The 26,265-nt window shown below is 47.1% G+C and overlaps 1 long non-coding RNA gene across 1 annotated transcript; it reads right to left on the reverse strand.

Annotated features, from left to right (window-relative positions):
- Positions 1-707: 707 nt before the first annotated feature.
- Positions 708-24,539, reverse strand: LOC137517867 (uncharacterized). The gene is made up of 3 exons (XR_011020696.1): positions 24,444-24,539; positions 9,164-9,247; positions 708-758 (listed from the first exon to the last, which is right to left on the reverse strand). It is a non-coding gene; the product is annotated as an uncharacterized lncRNA (long non-coding RNA).
- Positions 24,540-26,265: the final 1,726 nt, after the last annotated feature.

Raw genomic sequence — 26,265 nt, forward strand, 5'->3', positions numbered from 1 at the left:
AAGTTTTGCTAAACGTCCCCTTTCTTGTCAGTCTTTCTGCCTTTTTATCTGTGTGTTGATTCTGGATTCCTCCTGCCAGCCTGATTAATTCTCCATCTCTTTTTTTAAGAAAGAACACAGCACACTTTTCACACATTTAAACGACATTTGGCATTAACCCATGCCCAGTTTCACTTAAATAAAAGCACCTTCTAACGCTGAAAAACTTTAATGTCATCTAGCCACATAAATACATCCTGAAGCTTACTCACTTATGTTAAGTAATCATTTCTTGTAATGATGTATGTCATATTCTGACCATAAAAGAGCAAACAGTGTGAGTAATGGAGGCATGGGAGTACAGTGTACGTTAGAGTAGGTGGGGGCAGCAGGAGTTAGTGTAGGTGGAGGGCTGTGTAGCTTAGATAGAGACAGCTTGAGGAGGAAAGGTCCATAAGATGCCCCTGCCCCACAAACACATCAGGTTTGGTATAAATTCCAGTTTAAGAGGGTCAAAAATTAGGGTCGACTTATACACAAGGTCGACTTATACCCGAGTATATACGGTAATACAATACTTCTTTACACTTTAATAGTACAATATCGGTCAATTTACCAGTTATTCTACTATCTGCTTTTCAGGGCGCCCAAATTTCCAGGCGCCCTTTTATTACTTACTTGTCGTAGCAATATGGAATGCCGTATCCATTGTTATGTAGACAATGCTTGGGGGGCTCCATCTTGCACTGGAGTTCAAAGCTCCTCAGCTACACCACTGCCTGGAAGTGAAATATGCATCATTGGAGTTGATTCACTAAAGGTGGCCATACACTGATCGATATGGCCATTGGCCAACAGATAGATCCTTCTCTGATAATTATCTGTAATACTGTAGCCAGGCCTATTTTTAACATTAAGCCTCAAGCAACCAAAAAGCACACTTATCTGGCATCAGCCGATCCCCTATGGTGCCGGATAACCAAGACTCTACTGTAACTTAAAGCAGAACACCGAGAGCCCAATATAGTGTAGTATGTATTGGGAACAGGGAGGAATTATGAAATGTAACTTAAGTATGATACTCACAAACATGGGTTACCATTTAGGCAACCACTGTGTAAGCAGGTAGGGAGATTAAGCCTGTCCCTACTCAGGAATAAGATGTCGCTCTCTGTAGATAGGAGAAAAGAGGGTGTAGCACCCTTCCACCAGGGTGGAAAACTTACTGTGAGGATGTACAGAGGCGCCAAAAGGATAAAATATATTTAAAAAGTTTAAAATATTCGGGTGGCGGTGGTGGACCTGCCACACCAAAACAGACATGATGCTGTTGTTTGAGATTCAAACCATTTATTCGTATACTCCTAAAACACACTGCAACGCGTTTCGTGGGCACAATCCCACTTCATCAGGCAATCAACAAAACGGAGTATCACAAAGCTTAGGGTCCAATAGCAGCTTGGCACCTCTGTCTGTCTGTCAGAGGTGCCAAGCTGCTATTGGACCCTAAGCTGTGTGATACTCTGTTTTGTTGATTGCCTGATGAAGGGGGATTGTGCCCACGAAACGCGTTGCAGTGTGTTTTAGGAGTATACGAATAAATGGTTTGAATCTACTGTAACTTGTTATAGCTAGAATTTGAGTAGTAAGGTAGTGGCTGGATCTGAGACGAGGGGGGTAACGTGAATGTGAACTTGACGGTGGCACGTGCGTGCTGGCCGTGCATGGGCAGAAGAGCCCGACTGACGCGACTTAAGTAGCAGTACCGGGGCAGATAGCAGGCCAACAAAGACACGCGGGAGGACGACAAGGGAGGCAACGGTGGTCATGGGGCTGGAGAAAGCCCCAAGTATCAATTCTTTTACCCTCCTCGTTTCAGATTACCTTAAAGGGCGCTAACATTTCAATCTTGCCTCTTCCTGCTCAGTAAGCCAGCAAGGCTCCTTTAGTAAGGAGATCTGGGCAAGACCTCCTAACACAGCAAACCAGCCAGCTGTTCCACTCTCACCCCCATCTTTTTCGGAGAAACTGCAGGAAGCCCTGCTGCTACATTTACCAAGTCCAAGCTGCATTTGGTCTCCCTTGAGCTGTGTGCTCTATACTGCCACCCTGAGGCTCCTTATGGCATGACACTCCTCAGGAGCCTCAGGATGTCAGCATGCAGTGCGCGTATGCCAGGAGGAGGAGGAGACCAGAAGCGGAGTGGACTGGGTAAGTATAGCAGCTCTCCCTGCACTCACTCTGCACAAGGCGGGAGAGAGAGCAGGTCCCTATAGCCCCAGGCAGGAGTCATGCTGGCTATTGTTACACCACTGGAACCACTAGAAGTTCAAATAATTTCTTGTGAGACTGTCAGAGGCAATTTCTTATATCTCTACATACAAACTCCATCAAGATAGTGTATTGGTCAGAACTCTAGCGTTGCAGTGAGAGAGTGCTGACCACTTAGCCAATCTTTATGGAAATACTCAAGAAACATCAGTTGGCCAGTCAGATAGCTCTTGCATCTCCAGCCCTATTTTGAACCTGTGTGGAACTTCAGATTTGCTCTGAGTAGTTCTATCTTTTCATCATTCGGCTCATCTGTATTCCGGGCTTCCCTCCGCATGTCTTGTGTAGTGCTTGCATTTTCTGCTTGTCTGCTTACATTGCTGCAAGGCCCCGCGTGCTCACATCATTTGTCTCCTGTCTAGATGAGCGTCGAGGACTCGCTTCAAAACTCAGCAAGGCTTTCATGATTTTAAAAGGTAGTTCCAAGTTCTGCTGCTGTTTCACTTTAAAGTGAAGAGGCAGCCAAAAGTTTTCAGTGAGTTTTGATAAACTTGGGCACCGGGGAAGCTTAGAATCATGACCGGCTCTTCCTTCTGTCTTTACCTCTATTTAGAAGATCTTTTCCTCTCAGTTGCTTCCCCAGACCATGAAAGGATGTCATCATGTGAAGCTACATTCAACTGTTGTTGCCCAAACAGATGTTTAGTGATTTTTTGAGCTGCAGTTTTGGCACAGTTGCTTTGGGACGGACGTGGAACCACTACCTTGCTGAGGCAACATCCTTCAAAGTTCTCGCTGGAACATGAGGAACCAGGAACAGGGCAAACAGCTGCAGAGGATGCCAGAGATGTTAGGGGACACCTGTATGCACTTTAGATTTCCAGGTAAAATGATCAGGAACAGGGCCGGATTTAGGCCAAGGCCACCAAGGCCATGGCCTAGGGCACTACAGTAGCAAGGGCACCAAAGCAGCAGGCTAAACAGGTGCAGCATTTGCAAGCTTGCAATGGAAGGAGATCAGGCAAGTCGCAGTACTCTGCTGCCTGCCGCCTGTGCAGCAGCCACCTTGCTCTCTGTGCAAGTTTGCATTGTGGCCAGTGGCTATGGACTTGGCCAGCATTGCAGACAGAAAGGAAGAGGAAGCTTTTGCACTGGAGACAAGCTTAGAAATGAGTGACACTGATGGCTGCTGCGGTGTGAAGGTGAACTGGCTACCTATACTGAAAGGGGGGATTAAGGGAGTCATCTGGCTACCTATTCCAGAGGGAAGGAGGGGAGGGGTCATCTGGCTACCAATACTGGGGGGGGGGGGGGGGTCATCTGACTACCCATACTAAAGGGAGGGGGAAGGCATCATCTTGCTACCTATATTGAAGGGGGTGGGTAACAGTGGCCTTGGGCGGTAAAGAGTACAAATCCAGCCCTGATCAGGAATGATTATTTAGGCAGGAACTATAGTAAAGAGAACCTGAAGTGATTGAAAAAATAAACAGATACTTACCTAAGGAAAGCGAAGGCTCTGGGTCCTAATGTGCCTTTTCATTACTCTCACGGTTCCCGCATTCCAGCGCTGGGTTCCCCGTTCAAATCTCCCACTTCGGGAGGCTTCGTAAGTCTTCAGGAGCCTAAGTACTTCCCAAAGACGAGTGTCTATGTACTGCGCGAGCGGGCGAGACACCATGCTTGTGCATGCACAGTACTGAGCCAGAGCCGGTTCTCTCATGAAGCAAGGTGAAACATTTGCATCAGGTGCAAAGATTACAGGGGCAGCATGTTTGTGAGGTCATCATTGGGGATAAGCAGCTTGTTGTGCTGTGTAAGGAGTCTGACAGTGAGTGAGGAGGAGGTAGGGCAGGAGAGCAGCAGTGTTTCATTTGACATGCACAGCAGAAGGGAGGAGGTGGCACTTCTGTCCTGACTAAGGAGGAATGGAGTGGCTGGGGGTGAATAGTTTGTCACATACTCACAGCCAGCCAGTGTGCAACTGTATTGAGCTGCAGCAAGTCCTGTGAGAACATTAAATGAAGGAGAGTCAATTGTAGGTTGCTGTGCGATCAATCCACAGGGGGTGGGGGCTGGCGCATGGAATCAATGATTGTAGCTGATCATGCATGATCGGGTTCAACTAATCAGCTATGGTTAAGGGGTTAGTTTTAGGCACTTAGGGGCAGTGGTGGCGCAACACTGGAGCACAATGGGGCATTGCACCCCCTTCCCCGGGGAATCACTGTGCTCCTCTGAGTGCCCCCACTCAGTATCATACAGTTAACTGTTTCCAGGCTCCAGGAGAGTACACTGAACAGGATAGGGTCTGTAAAAAACTCTCCATGTCAGCCTGAGTCAATGTAGGTGTTAAGTAAACCAAGGGTCTTATCTAATTGCCATAAATACCTCACAATCCTTGCTAGATCCCTTGTAATTAATGTATCTGGATGACACTTATATGTGCAAATAAATCTCTGTACCCCCTTCTGATTGTATGTCCTAGCCTTGTCAGTTAACAGGAAAAGAGTCTGAAAACGCTAACTTGCTGAAAGCTTACTGGTTTTCTTTTAAATTAGCCAATAAATGGTATTATCCTGATTCAAAACTTCATGTCTGTAAAACACAAACTCTAGTCTGCAGCAATGCTTAGTTACTAAGATAAGGATATACGCAGACAGTGTTTCTCTCCTTCCTGCCTCTTCCCCCTTCCCTTGCTTGTAGGTCAAGAGACACAGGCTGGGGGCTGGAATGAATGGTTTGTCTGTGACCTGTCCACACAGGAGCAGCTTGCTAGCAAGTAAGGATTAAAGCATGCCAACCAACTAGCCAAGTACATCTGTAGGTAACTTTTCTTCCATATTAGCACCATCATTTGGACAATCTGCTCTGCTCAAAAGCCTCTGAGTTCTGTTTGTGATGTTTACATTTGGTTCCTATCATTGCTGAGCCTTAACTTTATCCCCTGAGTTAGGCAAAAAATATCTAAAGATCGCCATACAAACATTGATTCTGATCGCCCAAATGAGCCCCACCAATAATTTGAAGCTGGAGCTGCCACTGCTTGGGGGGAAGGGGTGGGGGGTTAGCAGGGCGTAGCAATAGGGGGTGCAGAGGTAGCGACCGTATCGGGGCCCTTGGGCCAGAGGGGCCCTGAAGGGTCCACCCTCTATCACAGTATTGGCTCTCTATTGGTCCTGTGCTGGTAATAATCACTTCTATAGATGCTTTGAATAGTAGTAATCCTTAACACACTGCTCCCAATCCCTTTCTTGCAACTCTGACACTGTGGTTGTCCTTGGCAAGTTTTGGTGCGCCGTATCAATTGTTATGTATAGAGTGCTTGGGGGGCCCCATGCAAAACTTGCACCAGGGCCCACAGCTCCTTAGCTACGCCATTGGGGGTTAGGTATTAGGTGGGGAGAGGTTCTTGTTAGGCACTTAGAAGGGCAGTTAGGGTTAGGCATTAGAGGGGGGGTTCTTGTTAGGCACTTAGAGGGGCAGTTAGGGTTAGGTATTAGGTGGGGAAAGGTTCTTGTTAGGCACTTAGAGGGGCAGGTAGGGTTAGGTATTAGGTGGGGAAAGGTTCTTGTTAGGCACTTAGAGGGGCAGGTAGGGTTAGGTATTAGTTGGGGGGTTTCTTGTTAGGCACTTAGAGGGGCAGTTAGGGTTAGGCATTAGAGGGGGGGGGGTTCGTGTTAGGTACTTAGTGGGGCAGTTAGGGTTAGGCATTAGTTGGGGGGGGGGTCTTGTTAGGCACTTAGAGGGGCAGTTAGGGTTAGGCATTAGAGGGGGGGGTCGTGTTAGGTACTTAGTGGGGCAGTTAGGGTTAGGCATTAGTTGGGGGGGGGGGGGTCTTGTTAGGCACTTAGAGGGGCAGGTAGGGTTAGGCATTAGAGGGGGGGGGGGTTCGTGTTAGGCACTTAGAGGGGCAGTTAGGGTTAGGCATTGGTAGGGAGTTGTGTTAGGCACTCAGAGGGGAAGTTAGGATTAGGCATTGGTGGGGGGTTGTGTTAGGCACTTAGAGGGGCAGTTAGGGTTAGGCATTGGTGGGGGGTTGTGTTAGGCACTTAGAGATGCAGTTAGGGTTAGGCATTAGAGGGAGGGGGTTCTTGTTAGGCACTTAGAGATGCAGTTAGGGTTAGGCATTAGAGGGAGGGGGTTCTTGTTAGGCACTTAGAGGGGCAGTTAGGGTTAGGCATTAGAGGGAGGGGGTTCTTGTTAGGCACTTAGAGGGGCAGTTAGGGTTAGGCATTAGAGGGAGGGGGTTCTTGTTGGGCACTTAGAGGGGCAGTTAGGGTTAGGCATTAGGAGGGGAGGGGATTTCTTGTTAGGGCACAGGGTAGTGCATAGGAAAACATCTGTAAGCTCAATTATTGATCTTTTAAAGGCAGTGTTACCACCCAGCACCCAACTCATGGGGCAGCACTGCAATAACTGCTCTCCATTCCCTCCCCAAAGTATCCAAAACTAAAATAACATTGTTCTAGAGCAAGACTTCAAAAACCTTCCAACTTCTCTAACACTGCAGTAATAAAGCACCTTCTCTTCTCTGATTCACCCCTCCTTGCAATATTAATGCCCTCAGCAATGCCAGTCTGCACTTATTATGCCTACAGAACATATTGTTTTTCATTGTGTTCTCTCGTATGCACACGCAGCGTTGTCTTATCTGCCCAGAGTAAAAAAAATGGCAGCTGACAACATAATCTGTCTGTGTGCTGCTGAAGGCCCTCCAACCGCTCCCCCCACCACACACACACCGCTGTTTATCTCGAGGTTGCTCAGATAAACGATATCACCTATCCTGTAAAAACGATAAGTCAGGATATGTAAAGCAATCCCAGTGCACAGCAGATGCTGCAGTATTACTCGTACAGCGACACTTTCATTTTCTCCCTGAAAGGACAGGGAAGATGACAGCCGGTCCAATAACCGGTATACGATGGTGGAGATATGGCCGATCTGCTGCTGGAACCAGGAGAATATATGAAAATGCCTATTACAGCTGCAGCCCGGATGGGTACGGTTACGTTGGTGGAAGAAGCTCAGCGTCATTTTCAATATATTACCAATTTCATTTTAGATGGAGCACTTAAAGAGGAACTTTAAAGAGAACCTGAACTGAAAATACAAAGTCAGAATAACCATACACAGGTCATACTTACCTCCTGTGTAGTCTACTCCTCAATCTCTTTCTCCTCTCCTGCGTCCTGTTTGTCCACTGTGATCCATGGATTTCTCCGTCCTCCATATTAAAAGTGGCCATTACCCCATAACAGCTTCCTGGTCAGCACACTGTTAAACTGTGATATCACCCACTTGAGCCATAGGGAAACGTGGACATTACCTTGCACATGCAGTTGTAACTGACAGCTGCTGATATATAACTGACAGCAACTGGTATATTTCAGTTCTGACAAAATATTGTCAGAACTGGAAAGGATCGCTGTAAGAAGAAGATGGTGAGCCTCTGAGAGGAACTGACGGTGAGGTTAGTATGTAATATTCATTTGCAGCTACGTCATGTGTTTATTTTAAACTAGTGACTTTAGCCTGTTTAAATACGGGCTAGATCTGTCAGTAATCCCCCTTGCGTGTGCACACATGACCGCCCCTTCTGGCCCCGTCCTCCTCCGGCTCTCGGCGGTGTCTCTGCGTCTTGTCCCTGTACATGCGCAGTGCTAAAAAGCACTGACACACGGACAGACGCAGGGACACTTGCCTATTATTAGGTAGGATAATTTTCCTCGCTTCAGGTTCCCTTTAAGCAAGGGAACTTCATTCCAATCAGTAGTCTATACACCCTTTCCCACGAGAAATCTTTACCTTTTCTCAAATAGATCATCATGGGGGTCTGAATGGCTGATATTGTGGTGAAACCCCTCCCACGGTATGATGTCATCACCATGGTCCTGACAGTTCTCTGTCTGTGAATCTCGTTGCAGTGTGGGGCAAAAAACTGCTATTTCCAACTGCAAAGCGAGCAATATCTCCCTCTGAACTCTCAGTAACAAACAGATCACCCGGCAGCACTATAGATGTCACCACCAGAATGTAAATCAGGGAGAGTAAAGATTGTTATTGTCACTACAGTGAATCTTTAAGTCTAGTGCTGATTCCCTCGTGTTGCCTCCACAGCATTACATAGACCCTGCAAGGGATGCAGCCGCAGGGGGGCCAGAAACCGCAGGGGGCCCCGAGGGGGGAGAAGTTTTTTTCTTGTCCTGAGAGACTGACAAATAAGGACAAGGAGAGAAATGGCTTTCTGCTCTCTGCTCAATTGTTCTAATGACTGCATCTGCTCAGCCACTTATAAGGAATCATCCAAAGTTCTGCAGACGATTTTTTAGACCGTCCCTATTCAGTGTTCAGAGGGTCTTGTGTACAGCGCTTTTCTGCCCCCAGCCTTTCTACCCCTCCCCAAATGCTGTGTCCTGTAGTGATGCTTGAGGAGTCTGGTCACAGAGAGCAAAACCTGTGCAGAAAGCAGGGGTAGGGGTGGGGACTGGCGGTTGGGGGCCCCATCCAAAGTATTGCAGGGGGGCCCAGTAATTTCTAGTTATGCCCCTGCTTGAAGCAGTTTTATATTACCTTCCCAATGGTATTTAGACGTCTCTGATTGTTTGGTCACAGATTTTTCTAAACTTGTCAAACCATCTCCAAAAAGGAAGCAGGTAAGAGTCTCAAATAAAATTTGTTCTACATCCTGGAGGCCTTTTTTCCCGCTCGACAATTTGGAGTTGTACATTCAATGCCACTTTTATGATTTACTTTATTCATTTTCTACCCTTCACAGCACCAAGCTGCTCCGGTGACACCAGAAGGAAATGAGGCGAGGCTGGCTGACATTTTTTTTATGACGGGGATAAGTGACAGTAACTGTATTATATTCCAGCGTTACACACAAAATATTATTTTTTTTTCTTACCCGGTAGAAAGTAACAGGTCCACTTTTACCGCCATCTGTCACCCTGCAAGTCCTCTCTGCCATATTTCATCTCCGGAGCTCAGGCTGAAATTTCAGAGGGGGTAAAAAAAAACAACTTTTTGTCAATACACGAAAGGTTTGAAGGTAATAAATGCTTATGGATCTCAGCCGAAATGAAAAATATTGGATTTTTCTCATATTGTCTAACATAATTTTTCTTGGCTGTGTGTTTTATATTAGGTTTTAACTACGATCGCTGATGATGAGGCTTCAGAGAGAAGCGGTCCAGGCCTGACTGGCGCTGGGAAGATAAATTAGACTTTAGTCATCACTTAGCGGAAGGGAACCCGGCCTGGTGCCATCTGTCAAACCGGATCTGTATCCGCCAATTACAGAACGGGAGAAAATGAGATTATATGTCCTCTGCAACTCTCAGGATTATCTCTTTATATATTTACTAGGCCTAAAGCCTGTTTAAAAATGGGCGCTAGGCTGTGTCCGTGACCACCTCATTAGCGCTCACTCCTGCCCCCCATTCTGGGCCCGTCCTTCCCTGCTCCCCCAAGGCAGTGTCTCTGCGTCCCTGCACATGCGCTCAACGGAAAAAACACACACAGGGACATGGGACGCAGAGACACTTGCCTATTATTATATAGGATGTTTCCTTTTGCTCGAGATTTGATAAAAGAGTAAAGCTAAATTTAAAGAAAATGTCCAATGTGCCTCAGAGGGTCACCCTATGCAAATGATTGGACCCCTTAAAGGATACTTTAGCGCTAAATATTTTTTAAAAAGGACGCCTACTGTGTGTGTGGGGAGTTGTGCAGAGGCTTGTGTACCTCCCGTGCGGAGGCATCTTCCTCCATGCTCCGGTAAGTGTGCAAGTTCTTTACTTCCTGGCCGGCGCGGTCGGTGCCTTCCAACCTGGCCATACTACGCTGCACATGCGCAGTATGTCTGCTTAGGCGCCTTGTGACACATACCTCCCAACTTTTTGAGATGAGAAAGAGGGACACTTGTAGTGAACCTCCAGACTAAAAATCTACTCGGCAGCACTGAAAAGGCTTGGTGTTTCTTTAACAGTGTCACAGCATCAGAACTTTGTTTTTCTTACCAATGCCTTACTTTTAGCTGCACAGAAGCTAAGCTCCACCCCATCAAAGAAAACTGCCCGGGCATTTTCCGCCTGATGCCGTGCAAAGCATGATGGGATTTCTGATGTTGTTGTTCTCGTTGCCTAGCAAGTGGGAGGGGTGATCAGGACACAAGACAGTTGGAACTGTGTCTCATGCTCCCTGTCACCTCCTTTCAAACAAAAAAATAGTTGCCCTCATGAAATCACAAGGCACCCAATCAAACATACTGCTCATGCTCAGCATAGTATGTCCAGGTTGGAGGGCACTGACCGCGCCAGCCAGGAAGTAGCCCTGCTGGTCTATTTGGCTGTAGTAGAGTTTGAATAACACCAGAAACAAGCATGCAGTTAATCTTGTCGGCTGCATATCTTCATGGTCTATAGCTAAAAGTATTAGAGGCAGAGGATCAGCAGGACAGCCAGGCAACTGGTATAGCTTAAAAGGAAATAAATATGGCAGCCTCCATATACCTCTCACTTCAGTTGTCCTTTCAATCAAGTGAAAAAGTGATAAATCATAACCTAACAGCAGAGATGGATGGAGATGTAATGGGGGCCCTAGGCAAGGCAGTAGATTTGGGCCCCCTTGTGGTCCTTTTGGTAAGCTGCAGTGGAGAGAGGTCAGAGAAGGAGGCAGGTAGGCTCCTTGACACCCACTGATAGAAACGTCACATTGATTTACATTATGCTGCCCTTGTTCTTGCTTATTGGGGAATCGTAAACGATCTTCAAAAGCCAGTAGAGCACATACAGCGTAAAACGGGCCTAAAGGTTTTAGGGTTAGGCGTCAAGAAGGAGAGTTTAAGGGTTAGGTGTCAGGAAGGGGGGGGGGTTAGGGTTAGGTGTCAGGAAGGGGGGTTTAGGGTTAGACTCAAGAAGGGGGGTTTTAGGGTTAGGTGTCAGGAAGGGAGGTTTTAGGGTTAGGTGTCAGGAAGATGGGTTTTAGGGTTAGGTGTCAGGAAGGGAGGTTTTAGGGTTAGGTGTCAAGAAGTGGGGTTTAGGGTTAAGTGTCAGGAAGTGGGGTTTAGGGTTAGGTTTCAGGAAGGAGGGGTTAGGGTTAGGCATCAGGAAGGGGGGTTTAGGGTTAGGTGTCAGGAAGGGGGGGTTTAGGGTTAAGTGTCAGGAAGTGGGATTTAGAGTTAGACGTCAGGAAGGGGGGTTTTAGGATTAAGTGTCAGGAAGGGGGTATTAGGGTTAGGTGTTAGGAGGGGGGGGGGGTTAGGGTTAGGTGTCAGGAAAGGGGGATTTAGGGTTAGGTGTTAGGAAGGGGGATTTAGAGTTAGACGTCAGGAAGGGGGGTTTTAGGATTAAGTGTCAGGAAGGGGGGTTTAATGATTAGGCGTCAGGAAGGGGGGTTTAGGGTAGGCGTCAGGAAGGGGGTTTTAGGGTTAAGCATCAGGAAGGTGGGGTTTAGAGGAGTTGGAGGGGGGAGGGCTCTGTGTGAAAGTAGGGTTAGGTTTTGTTGTAGTAAAATATCTGTGGGCGCTCATCAAACAATATTTAACATGAGAGTCAATGGCGGCGCCCTTTTTGTCCACTTGCCTCATGCACCCAAATTTCCTGCTTCCCCCTTCAGTTATATACAAATCTCTTGTGCACCAGCTCCCCATTTCTTTGTGTTGCTCCCATGCAGCATCTCCTTACATATGCAGCAATCCCTCTTCCATGTCCAACTGCTCCTTGGCTAGCTGCCGCCCAAGGCCCAGGCCTTGGGGGCCTTCCCAGAAATCCAGCCCTGCCCGCACCCATTTTTCCTCACGCCCCTATTTCATGCATGCAAGAAAAGTGAGAAATGGACAAAAAGCTTGAATCTTCAGCTCCGCTCCCAGGCTCTGACTGCAAGGAAAAGTTTTGTAAGAAACATTTTATACTGTGGCTGGAAGAAACACTCGCCAAATTAATAGTGCAAGGGAAATTTGTTTCTCAAGAAGATCAGAAAACAGCTCATTAAAAGTCCCGTATCTGTTGCAGTTTTGCAAAGTTTCTTACAACTAAGGCCGTTCCTGAAGCGGCTTTCCTTCCGCCCTGATGAAAAGGTACCTTCTGGCATCGGCTGTCCTCGCCGCCTTTGTACTGCGTGAGACAAACGAGCGGGGACACAAGACGGAAGGATAAGTAAACGAACACTTCCAGTCCAGACCATTTTTTCGGTTCACATTTCTTTTTGAGTCCGGCCGGTTTTCATCTTTTGGAATGTTAAATCTTTTTATATATTTTTTTCTTCCGCATCATTCACTTTATATCTTTTAGACTTGATATTTTCCAGCTCAAAACGGCGAGTTTACTCTGCAGTTCAGCAGCAGCGCGTCCTGAGGGGACTGGCGAGGTGTTTGTGAGGGAGACAGTCAAGCGGAAGGATACATAAAAGGAACACTTGCATCAAGGTCTCGCAGCATCCTAACACCCCCATGAAAAGTCCATACATAATGCATCAGCCAGACAGCTCTGTTTGACAGCTGCTCTTCGGATGTGTCAGTAACCTTACAGGACGCGCGTCACCCGCAGCCGCCATATCACCCCGACTGTCTACGCATGGAGCGCAGAGTGCTCGTCGGGGCTGCAGATCAGTCTGCTGAAGGTCGTCTGTAGCCGGGAGACACACATAGAAAGCAGACCCCTATTACTAATACTCACAAACATTGGACTGTACACTTGTAAACATTAAAAAATAAATATGTACTAAAAAGATACATTTTATTGGTTATAAATAATGAAAGAGTTTGCATTGAGAGTGTGAGGCTAGAGGTATTGAGATTGGGGGCCCTGCTCCTTAAGGGGGCTCAGTTAATGTTCCCAAACCAGCCCAGCACCACCACCAGCCAGTCCAACATCACCATTAGCCAGGCCAGCCAGCTCCAAAATCACCACCAGCCAGCCCATCACTGCCAGCCAGCCCATCATTCATCACCACTAGCCAGGCCAGTCAGCACCAGAATCACCACCAGTCAGCCCATCACCACCAGCCAGCCAGCCTAACATCACCACCAGCCTGCCAGCCAGCCTAGCATTCTCACCAGCCAACCAGCACCACCGCCAGTCAGCACCACCGCCAGCCAGCCAGCATCACCACCAACCAACCAGCCAGCCCATCACCACCAGCCAGCATCATCACCAGCCAGCCACCATCACTGCCAGCAAAACAGCATCACTGCCTGTCAGCCAGCATCACCGCCAGGCATCATCACCGAAAAGCCAGCCAACCCAGCACAGATCAAGGGTAGATCAGCTAGCACAGCATCACCACCAGTCCAGCCGAGCAAACCACCCAGGCCCAGAGATGGATTAAGATGCAAACGGGCTCTAGGCAAGGTAGTAGATTTTGGGCCCTCTTGTGGTCCTTTAGGTAAGCTGAAGTGCAGAGAGGTCTCCACTTCAAGGTAGTAGATTTGGCATCTCCTTGTGGTCCTTTTGGTAAGCTGAAGTGGAGAGAAGTCGAAGAAGGTGGCAGGTGGGCCCCTTGATCAGAATCAGAATTTATTTCGCCAAGCATGACTGGGTCATGCCCGGAATTGGGTTTGGCACAAATACATAGCTCCAGAGAGGTACATAGGCAAAAGCAGGAGAAAGCTTCATAGATACAAAAAGCGTCAGAGTACAATAAGGTCATGACAGATATGGAGAAATACACAGATGCACAGTACATTTCGGCGCCAGTATGCATTTCCAGAACAGAAAAACATTGTTGAGAGTCTACCAAAACTCAAGCAGTTTAAGTGTGATGCCTGGTGGCTGGTTGTTTGACAAGAAAACATTTTATTTTTGCAGTGGTGGTGCAGTGATAGAAGGTGGAAGAATGTTAAAGGGGTTTTGTGGGGGTTGTGGAAGAGAAAAACTGACACTTACCTCGGGCTTCTATTAGCCCCGTGCACCGGTAATGTCCCACGACGTCCTGCTCCCATCCGCCGTTCCCCGCAGCCGGCACCGGGCTATTATTCGTCTGACATACAGACGAATAATGCGCGTTGCCGTGCCTCCGTTCGCGTCATCTGAGGCTTACTGCGCAGGCGCAGTACAACGGAGCCTTGTACTGCGCTTGCACAGTAAGCTTCCGATGACGCAGGCGGAAGCGAGCGGGTACGCGGCCACTCTAGCGCAGCCGCAGTTGGATCCCATGCCGCTTAGACCGGGGCCGGCGGCGGAGAACGGCAGATGGGAGGAGGATGGCGTGGGACATTACCGCTGCACGGGGCTGATAGAAGCCCAAGGTAAGTGTCAGTTTTTCTCTTACACAACCCCCACAGAACCCCTTTAAGGGAGTTCAGGAGGCTAACGGCCGAAGGGAAGAAGGAGTTCCTGTGCCTGGTGGTCTTGATGGCTATGGCCCGAAGTCTACGTCCCGATGGTAGTGGGGAGAAAAAACAGTGGCCTGGGTGTGAGGGGTCACTTGCGATCTTCAGTGCCCTGGCAATCAATCTTGTGTTGTACATGGGGTTAAGTGGGACGCAGCCCTGGGGTGCCCCTGTGTTGGTTATCATTTCTCGCGAGTAGATGTCCCCTAGCCTGACAACTTGGGATTTTTTGGAGAGAAAGTCTGTGATTGACGCATTCTGTAGGATGCGTGGACATATGGTGTTAAATGCTGAGCTGAAGTCTAGTAGCAGTACTCTGGGATATGTATCTGGTCTGTCGAGATGGTTGTTGATGAATTCCAGACAGATGTTTAGGGTGTCGTCAGTGGACCTATTTGACCTGTAGGCGAACTGGAGTGGGTCCAGAAGTGGCAAGGTGGATCGCTTGAGGATGGATAGGACCGCCCTCTCTAGGGACTTTATGATGATCAACGTCAGGGCCACAGGCCTGAAGTTATTTAGGTCTGAGATGCCTTGTTTCTTGGGAAGGGGTATGATGATGGACCTCTTGAAGAATGCAGGGACTCTGGCCTCTGTCAGTGACTTGCTGTAGATGGCAGAGAGAATGGGAGCAAGTTGCCACAAGCAGGTTTTGAGGCAGGCTGGGGACACGTCGTCGGGTCCCGAGGCTTTCCTGGCGTTCAGTGTGAACAGGAGGTGCTGGACATCTGCCTCACTCACCTCCAAGGATAGTGAGTCCTCACTTGTGTTGTTATTCTCAGAGGCTGGGAGTAGGGTGGGAGGTGGTGGATGCCCCCCAGGCTCAGTCTGACCCTCAAACCTGCAGTAGAATTTGCTCAGTTCTTCAGCTAACTCAGAGCTGGGTGATGCATGTTGCGGGGGAGGCTTGTAGTTGGTGGCAGCCTTCAGCCCCTGCCAGACATCTCATGAGTTGTTCGAGCGCAGGTTCTGCTTCATCCTCATGCCCACTGGGCCCCAAGCAAATGCTTCATCCTCATGTCCACTGGGCCCCAAGCAAATGCCTAGGTTGCCTGGTAGATGATCCAGCTTTGCCCAGGCCAACACAGAAGCCACATGAAGGGACTCTCTGCCTATTATTGTGAAATGCTGCCTATTTATGATATTTCTATGTGGGAACATACCTACAGCACTGTGAGTTTCGTTACAGGTGGTGCGCTGCAATGCAGCAAGCCACAGTGCAAAGTGGCCATTACCACAACATACCACTGTGAACGTAGCCTGGGTTACACAGCTGCTAAGTTCGTGTATATTTCTCCCAACGCATGACCACACCCACTTTCTGCCACATCACACTATGCAGGCCACAGGTCATCAGCACTGGCCTAGTCCCAGAGGTGCCCCTCGGATCTCCTGGGACCTTACCAATGCCCCTGGGTCTGTGTGTCATTCTGCCCCTGCCTAGTTTAGTCTTCAATGTAGCTAGCCAGAAATCCTGCTCTGTAAACAGGCACTTGCCAGTGACTCTGATGTGGTTATAAGATTATCCTGAGATCCCATGTAGAGCCCAGGCAACGCAAGGCAATGGGGCCTAGCACACTTTTTGGATCACGTTGTCCTGGAAGCACCCATTTGGCCCCTAAGTCTCCTAAGTTGCCTTGTGGATGATTGGGCTCTGCCTTTAAAGTCATGAAAAAGTGTAAAATACATGTAATCACATACAAAAAAGAACTACATTTTTTGCAGAGTAAAATGAGCCATAAATTACTTTTCTCCTATGTTCCTGTCACTTACCTGTAGGTTGTAGAAATCTGACAGGACCGACAGATTGTGGACTAGTCCATCTCTTCATGAGGGATTCTCAGCATAGCCTTTATTCTTTTAACACCTAGGTTCTCAACATGTGGTACACGTACCCCAGGGGGTACTTCTGATGGTTCCAGGGGGTACTCGGGCTTGATATACTTAACCAAGAATAACAAATTTAGAGTTTTAGAATAGGATAAATCTTATTTAAACAACACCAAATTAGTATTTTAGCTAATTAAAAGCAATAATACATGCTTGAAAACTGTTTAGAACCAATTATCATGTGCTACGATTAAATATATATTTGTCAAGGGGTACTTGTGATAATGTTTACTATGCCAGGGGGTACTTGGTGAGTACGGGGTTTTAAAAGGGGTACATACCAATACAATGTTGAGAAACACTGCATTTATACAAAGATGCTGGCCAGCCTCCCTGCTCACTGCACACTGATTTGGCAGTCGGGCGAAGCAACTGCCATTCATGAAATGATTCTGAAAATAATGAAAACCCTAAGAATCCCCCATGTGGAGATGGACCAGTCCTAAACCGGTTGGTTCTGTCAGATTTCTACTACTTACTGTAAGTGAGAGCAGCATAGAAGAAAAGTTATTTATGGCTCATTTTACTCTGGGGAGAAAAAGTACTTCTTATTTGTGCATGTACTCATGTCTTTTAAATGTAACAATTTCCACGGTAGTGGTCCTTTAAAGGGAGTGTCCAATCTCCTTCTAATGTAACAGTTCACGGCAACTCAGAAACACAACAATTATCACCCAGCAAATAATTAGCCCTTGTGAAGGGAAACATTTTAATCCTGATGTCTAGGCATTAATAAAAGATGGGCTGCGATACATTACTTCTCCAGCTCCCACTCATCAGCATGCAAAGTACATGTTTGTTTTAAAGGCAATGAATGTAACGCTTGCTAAACAGCATCTGCTATCTGCGTAGGGCGACGCCCCTCCCCCCGCCGCATTCAGCCATTCTTTTTTTTTTTTTACCTGCCAGCGCTAATCAACCAGGGGGATAATCACTAATATCAGCCAACGTCAAACCGCTTATTCAGAAACGCATTTATTTTATTTTTTGCAGTGGCTGCCTGCGGAATGCGGGGAGGCGAAATTACTATTTACCAACTCAGATGTGACACCTAGAAAAAAATAGTTAATTTAGTTTCTTATTCTATTTTTTTTTTCCTGCAACTGCAGCATGAGGAATACAGCAGGGAGGCGCTACACACGTCTTTAATATAAAAATATGCCAGTCAACACACACACTTAGGCCTTTATTCAATTCACTTCTTCTTGTAAGTTTTCTTATAAAAATGTCTTTTAAAGCAGCAAAAATGTCTTTTAAAGCAGCAGGGACAGCCGTACTATCCCAGGAAAAAAAAACACAGACATAAGTAGATACATACTTGTTATACTTACATAGCATATGTAATGTTCTGTCTACATTTTGATTTCAGTGAATTAGATATAGTAAATAAAGAGAAAACTGTTCCAGACATTTTCCAACTTTACTGCCTCTGACTGAAGCCAATCCTGATGTCATTTCCTCCCTTACCTTTTTTTCACCTGGAATCTGTACTGTCCTATTTACCTTGCTATGTAAACACATGTGAGCACAGCATAGATCTTATTTCAGCAGCTTCTGCACAGGGGTGAGGTGTATTTCCCTTCTTAGCCTCGTGTCACACTGAACTGCCCTCAGCCAATCAGTGAGAAGCAGGAATGTGGGAGGGGAGATAACAATCTTCCCTCTCCCCGGCAATGTACCAGAATAGATTCAGGCTCACTGAGAGAAGGTTCATTACAGCAGGGACATTCATGAGTATATTGGAGTGCTTGCATTGCAGGGTCAGGTTGTAGCATAATAAAGTAGTGGGTAAATGGAATTGGATTGTGTGGCTGATAATTCTGCATTAAGCCACCAGCAAGCAAGAAAATACTTTTTGGTATTTTTTTTCACTTGCAGAGTGCTGAAAAGATATTTTAAACGAGAGGTGAAAAATTATATCATAGGAGAAAACTTAGGATCAGGCCCAAAGTGAACTAAATAAGGGCCATAGGCCTCGATTCATCATTGTCTTTACGATAACTTTTTCCAGTTCATTAAATTACCGAATTCGAAGTATATCGATTTCTAGTTGTATTCATCAAGGTTTTTCCGCATTCGGTGTGACTTCGATAAAATATCGATAATAATTCGATAACAATTCGGTAACCATTCGGTAACGTGTCGATATTTCCATTTTACAGCGGTAATTTAACACAAGGCCATAAGATTCCCGTGGAATTGTGGGTAAAAATCCAATCCTTTGAACACCACGTAGCAACATTCCGAATAGGGCTTAACATCTGGACCAGGATTCTGGAAGTGGTTGGGACAATCCCACAATTTAATAGGAGTCTTTTCTGAAAAAATGTAGTGCAGCTAGCAATTTAGTTAACCCTGGCACTGCCTGAGTTCTCTTACAAGATGATTCAAGAGAAATGCAGATGTCCTGTTATAGCAAATAAATCCATTCTCTTGCAAATTGATATGGTTCTATCATACCTTATTCTTGCCCTTCTGCACCTTTGAATCGCTCTCAGCTGATACATAACCACTTCAAATGGCTCCATCTTCTCTGTCAGCAATGATCTGACAGGAATAACGACAGAGCAGTGAAGGAGATAACTAATCCTAAATGTAACGCTAAACCACGCCCACTTTCATTTTCATGAATTGCACTTTCTTCCGTTTTATCGCATCACTAACAAATGATTACCGAATGATTACCGAATGCTCGCTAACAGCTGTAGAGAACTTTAAAGAATCCTGAAATCAACTTATTGAGTTTGGTATTTTACCGAGCTGTCGGTAATTGATTCAATAAGTCTTCTTGATGAATCGAGGGCCTGTTCAGACTATCTGCGTATGAAGAATGTGTTTAAAATCAAAGAAACGCAAGGTGAAAAACGCATGCGTTTTTCTTGCGTTCTAATGCGTATTCTATTGCGTTTTGCACACACACGTGACCCAGGGGAGAAAAAAAAATTATGGGAACCGCAGAGGAAAACGGACGCTAAAAACGCAATAGTATGCGTTTTTGATACGCGTCCATAGACTTTCATTGCGTCCGTTTCTATGCGTATCGCACAGAACTGCGTGCAGCAATGCGGATGAGAAACGTATGCGTCTCATACGCATACATGTGAACTAGCCCATTCAAAAGCATTAGGAGCCGTTCCTATGCGTTTTTGGTAACCAGACACGTTCCCTGAAAACGTCCAGGAACGCGCATAGTCTGAACAGGCCCTTAGTTTCTTAAAGGACAACCAAGGTGACATGTGACAAGCACACAAATAACTAGGCTGTGTTCCTTTTTTTCTTTGTCTGAAAGAGTTAAAAAATCAGGTATGCAAGTAACAGTTTCTGTACGGGTCGGACTGGGTCATACTATAGCATGACCCTCACTGATAAGTAATTACAGCCATAAAACACTTTCCTGCCAGTAATTGGCTTATGAGAGCAGGAAAGAGATAAAAAGAGTCAATAATTCATAGGTTTGAGCTCAAGTATACTTCAATGAAGGTGTCATTGTGCAGAGACAATGAAACAGTAAACACTTAAAAACTAAATTTAAATACAAAATAAAACTGTGGGATAACACAAAAAAGTCATCATTTTTAGGATAAGGAGGATGGATGCAATTGTTTTTCTTATCAGTTTATTTTCACCTGAGATGTCCCCTAAGCAGATGAGCTGCTAAAGCCCATCTACTTTTCCTAAGGTGCGTACACACGCACTACCGCCGGCAACGACGGGTCTGCCGAACTCTCCCGCTGGGCGGACGTTCAGCCGACAGAAACAGCCTTATCAGTCCGCCGACAGTGCGTACACATGCGCTACTGCCGGCTGAACGTCTGCCCAGCAGGAGGGTCCGGCGGACCCGTCGTTGCCGGCGGTAGTGCGTGTGTACGCACCTTTAGGGCATACAGAAGCAAAGCCAGGGTAGGCTGATCAGAGTTGCAAACAGGTGGGCTTTCCTTAATTTAGCTGTTCCACAAGAAAAACTTTTTTGCCCTGAATAAACTTTCTATAGACTAGATATCTCTAGACCAGACATGTCCAAAGTCCAGCCTGGGGGCCAAATGCGGGCCCGTCAAGCCTTTCTGGGTGGCCCCCAAAGCTCTCTACAGTTAATTCCATGCAGCTTGCATGCAGGGGCCACCTTGTGTTGCTGCTTTGCCTCACTTGTAGGTTATCAGCCACCACTGTAGCAGTAGCAGCCACTGATTAGCAGCCGCCACTGTGCCAGCAGCAGTAACAGCCACTGATTAGCAGCCGCCACTATGCCAGCAGCAGTAACAGCCACTGATTAGCAGCCGCCACTATGCCAGCAGCAGTAACAGCCACTGATTAGCAGCCGCCACTATGCCAGCTGCAGTAAAAGCCACTGATTAGCAGCCGCCACTATGCCAGCTGCAGTAACAGCCACTGATTAGCAGCCGCCACTGTGCCAGCAGCAGTAACAGCCACTGATTAGCAGCCGCCACTATGCCAGCTGCAGTAACAGCCACTGATTAGCAGCCGCCACTATGCCAGCAGCAGTAACAGCCACTGATTAGCAGCCGCCACTATGCCAGCTGCAGTAACAGCCACTGATTAGCAGCCGCCGCTATGCCAGCAGCAGTAACAGCCACTGATTAGCAGCCGCCACTATGCCAGCAGCAGTAACAGCCACTGATTAGCAGCCGCCACTATGCCAGCAGCAGTAACAGCCACTGATTAGCAGCCGCCACTATGCCAGCAGCAGTAACAGCCACTGATTATTAGCCGCCACTATGCCAGCAGCAGTAACAGCCACTGATTAGCAGCCGCCACTATGCCAGCAGCAGTAACAGCCACTGATTAGCAGCCGCCACTATGCCAGCAGCAGTAAAAGCCAACTGATTAGCAGCCGCCACTGTGCCAGCAGCAGTAACAGCCACTGATTAGCAGCCGCCACTGTGCCAGCAGCAGTAACAGCCACTGATTAGCAGCCGCCACTATGCCAGCAGCAGTAACAGCCACTGATTAGCAGCCCGCCACTGTGCCAGCAGCAGTAACAGCCACTGATTAGCAGCTGCCACTATGCCAGCTGCAGTAACAGCCACTGATTAGCAGCCGCCACTATGCCAGCTGCAGTAATAGCCACTGATTAGCAGCCGCCACTATGCCAGCAGCAGTAACAGCCACTGATTAGCAGCCGCCACTATGCCAGCAGCAGTAACAGCCACTGATTAGCAGCTGCCACTATGCCAGCAGCAGTAACAGCCACTGATTAGCAGCTGCCACTATGCCAGCAGCAGTAACAGCCACTGATTAGCAGCCGCCACTATGCCAGCAGCAGTATCAGCCACTGATTAGCAGCTGCCACTATGCCAGCAGCAGTAACAGACACTGATTAGCAGCTGCCACTATGCCAGCAGCAGTAACAGCCACTGATTAGCAGCCGCCACTATGCCAGAACAGTAACCGCCACTGATTAGCAGCCGCCACTATGCCAGCAACAGTAACAGCCACTGATTAGCAGCTGCCACTATGCCAGCAACAGTAACAGCCACTGATTAGCAGCTGCCACTATGCCAGCAGCAGTAACAGCCACTGATTAGCAGCTGCCACTATGCCAGCAGCAGTAACAGCCACTGATTAGCAGCCGCCACTATGCCAGCAGCAGTATCAGCCACTGATTAGCAGACGCCACTATGCCAGCAGCAGTAACAGCCACTGGTTAGCAGCCGCCACTATGCCAGCAGCAGTAACAGCCACTGATTAGCAGCCGCCGCTATGCCAGCAGCAGTAACAGCCACTGATTAGCAGCCGCCACTGTGCCAGCTGCAGTAACAGCCACTGATTAGCAGCCGCCACTATGCCAGCAGCAGTAACAGCCACTGGCTGATGCACATGGAAGGAGGGTTGCATGGGGGACTAAAAAATTAAAAAGGTAAACTGGTGCCCAGGGTGGGCTGCACACATGAATATAATGAATATACAATGAATATAAAATGGCTGGAGATAGTGACTAATGAAAAGTTGTGAAAAACACCAACTAACTACCAATGGGAATTCAGTTAGGAAAGAAGAAGTGGGGTTGGATAGGCCACACATTCAAGAAGGGAGAGGAATCTACAGAGAGAAGAGCTCTAGAATGAAATCCAGGGGCATGAAGAAGAGGTGGGCATCCTTGAAAAACATGGAGAAAATCAACTGAAGAAGAAACCAGAGAGATAGGAAGACCTGGAAAGTGATCGAGAGGAGAGCAAGAAGTAAGTGTGAATGGAGAGTCTTCACCAATGCCTTATGCTCCACTGGGAAGTAAACAAGGCCGGATTTTTATTTTTACACCCCCTAGGCCAAGTATGTTAGGGCTCAGCGTTCACTTACAGAAGTGTCCCTCACATTCCACATGTAGCCAGGGCCGGGCCGGAGGCAGAGGCGAGAGAGGCTCCAGCCTCAGGGCGCAGTGTAGGAGGGGGCGGAGCTGAGGCAGAGGCGAGAGAGGCTCCAGCCTCAGGGCGCAGTGTTGGAGGGGCGCACAACTTACTCAGCTATCATTCCCTTATTGTGTTTGAAGCAGAGAGCAATAAGAAAAGGGGATACATAGCAGTGACTGCAAGCCAGATAACTGGAGATTAAGGTGTTGGGGGGCTCTGGGGCGCCTCTTAGTGTAATAGCAATCAGTGTGTGACGGCTGGGAGGGATGGAGGGGCGAACTTTACTGTCTCAGCCTTGGGTGCAGGAGGACCTTCTCCCGGATTTGCATGCAGCCCCCTCTTTCATGTGTACTGTTGCCCCTTTCTTTCCTTGGGCATCAGCTTCCCTGTTTCATGTGTTCTCCATTTGCAGCCTTTTCATTTATATGTAGCAACCCCTATTTCAGGTCCAGGTGCCCCCTGGGGCTGCAGCCACCCAAGACCCGGGCCCCTGTGGCCTTTCCAGCAATCCAGCCCTGGAGGTAAAGGAACAGAAGACCTAACGACATCCAGAATTAGAAGAAAGGAACACCATACTCTCTGGCTTCGAATCCACCTGCTTGTTTCTCAATGCCCGATCCCATGTCATGAATCCAGTCACAGATGACGTGTTGCAGATAACCTGGGTTGGTGGGACACATCATGTATCCCAACCACGCTTGTACACATTAAATCATTCTCTTTTCCCTAGCCTTGTTACTTATGAAATATGGATACCGAGTAGATGATTTTTCATTTATTTATGTTAAGCTTCTCGACCTCTGACACTCTGTTACCAAATGTAAATCCTCTAATTACATGGCATACAGATGCTGCACAGCATTGCCGTGACCTGCCACGGACCTCTCCGGCAAGAACAACCTATTATTTACTTGTCCGCAGGAGACAATAAGCGAGAGGAACACTAATAGAGAGGAGAGATGAGGAGGGGAGAAAAAAACGAGGCAGTGGAAAAAGAGAGAAGTGCGAGAGATAGAGGAGTAGGAGATCCTACTCCTTCCCTCCTTCCCTTTTCATTCTCTTTCCTACTCCTACTCTCCCTTCTCTTTCTATCCTACTCATTCCCTTCCTCCTCTCTCTGTACCCCACTCCTTACCTCTCTCCTCTTTCTCTATCCTACTCCTTCCCTCCCTAAATCAGGATAATTACACACACAGTGTTTCTCTCCCTCCTGCCTCTCCCCCTCCCCTTGCTTGCAGAGTCATGACATGTAGGCTGGGGAGTGGAATGATTTGTCTGTGACCTGCCCATACAGGAGCAGCTAGCTAGCAAGTAAGGATAAAAGCACGCCAGCCAAGTACATCTGTAGGTAACTTTTCTTCAATAATAGCACAATCATTTGGACAATTTGCTTTGCTCAAATGCCTCTGAGTTCTGTTTGTGACGTTAACATTTGGTTCTTATCATTGCTGAACTAGTTAGCCATGCAAACATTGATGTAAATCACCCAAATGGGCCCCACCAACTTAGCCATCGTGCCCCCTTTGTGCTCCCCCCCCCCTCCCCTAAAAATTTCAAACTGAAGCCACCACTGATGACAAGACATATTATGGTTAACTTACATCTCCAGTTTGACCAGCCCAAAGCATTGCTTCCATATCTACAAAACAAGGATTCCTGATGCTGCTCTCTTTGTGTTCTGCTCACAAAGGCCTCTAAATAAAGAAAAATAGAAAAAAGTGCTTCCTCCAAGAAGATTGGCGGCAAAGCTCTCCAGATCAGGCGGGTCATCCCTCCAGGTGGTTCCAGGCTGGGCACGGATCAGGAAGTGAGCCATAAAATTAGAACAATCCTCCGGGGAAATAAGAGGGCTGAGAAGAGGCAGCTCTTGGCTGGCGGCCTTGAAAGAGATCCCGGACATGAGAGCCAGATAAAAAGGCTCAGTGTCATCAAAGCCACTGACGGCCCTGGAATACCGAGTATACTGCCGGGGTCACAAAGCCAGGGGATGAGCCAAAATGCTGCTTCTAAATTTGTGTTACATGATCCGTGGGGCTGAAGATTCCACTCTGACTTGTACTGTAACCGCTAGCTAAGTTATAAAGTGGTACTCCGGGCTCCAAAAAGTAAAGCCACCGCAGCCTACGCTACTGATAGATCTGCTATATCTATGTCTTATATCTATCTCATACAAGGTGGCCTTTAACTAGATCAATTTTATTTTGAAAGTATTGGTCACTAGATCTATGCTCCTTGACAATCAGGTTCATTGTGCCCTCTATGCTGGCGGGACCTCTTTCCTGTGTGACATCATATCCTCATTGTAGACCCTTTTTATGCTGAACAGTTTACTAAACGCCATAGACAGAGCAAGGATGTGGCTGAGTGGGTAAAAAAAAACTATTTGTGAAGCAGCCTCTCACTGTGGATGGATCATTTGTGCTGCATTTTGCCATGGTGAGAGGTGAATAAGTGGTTTTGCTTGAAGTTTTTCACTTTTACTTGTAATAAAAACAAATCTATGAATCAGACATCAGATAATGAAAAGTAACATAAATATTACAGTTTGCATATTGGTCTGCTGCTTCCTCTTTAGGCTGTCTGAAAAGGTGCACAATATCAGTAATTAGAGCAGCTTCTCAGAGCAGGAAACCCCGCCTGCTTGAATGCAGCACACAGTGACAGTAGTGACTTTTTGTTCACTTACCATTCAGAACATTACAGTAGGAGTATCGCTATGTTTGTGTAAGCCTTCAGCAGACTGAATTGTGGTCAGAGTACAGTCCTATTTGACTGACAACAAGCCGACTGTTATATAAATGAGTCATGTTATATAAATGAGTGCGTAATATGTTGGCGCTTTATAAATACAATAAATAATAATAATAAATAATAATAAGAGAGAAAGTAAACATTTGTGGCAGTTATAGTCAGAATCAGAATCAATGTATTTGTAGTGATTGTATTGCTACTGTAGAATGTTCAGTATAATAGTATACTGTATATCATAAGCTCACAATTTGGAGTTCTTAACCTATTTTGGTTCCTGGACGTAGTTTCTACGTCCAGGAACCATGCGTGCTACCGCGCGCTCCCGCGGCCGATCGCGCGTGCACGCGCACTCCCGGCCGCGGATTCGGTAGCCAGGGAATCAATGTATCGGGCTATGGTGCCCGATCACTGATTCCTCTCCCCCGCTGAAAAAGCGACAGCTTCTCTCGGAAGCTGCGCCTTTTCTGGCCGTTCCCTTCCCGATGAGTCACTGTAAGCGTACGTTACGCTTAGAGTGACGTCATGTAAACAAACTCATGGCCGCTATCTTGTGGCCAAAAAGTAATACTACACCTGTAAGAAAAAAAAAATACAAATTAACACACATTTACATTATAAATCTATGGTTTACCTCCCACCCTCCCAAAACTACCCAAATAAAATGTTTACTAT

The sequence above is a fragment of the Hyperolius riggenbachi genome, chromosome 5 (assembly GCF_040937935.1).
Source record: "Hyperolius riggenbachi isolate aHypRig1 chromosome 5, aHypRig1.pri, whole genome shotgun sequence".
NCBI classification, from domain to species: Eukaryota; Metazoa; Chordata; class Amphibia; order Anura; family Hyperoliidae; genus Hyperolius; species Hyperolius riggenbachi.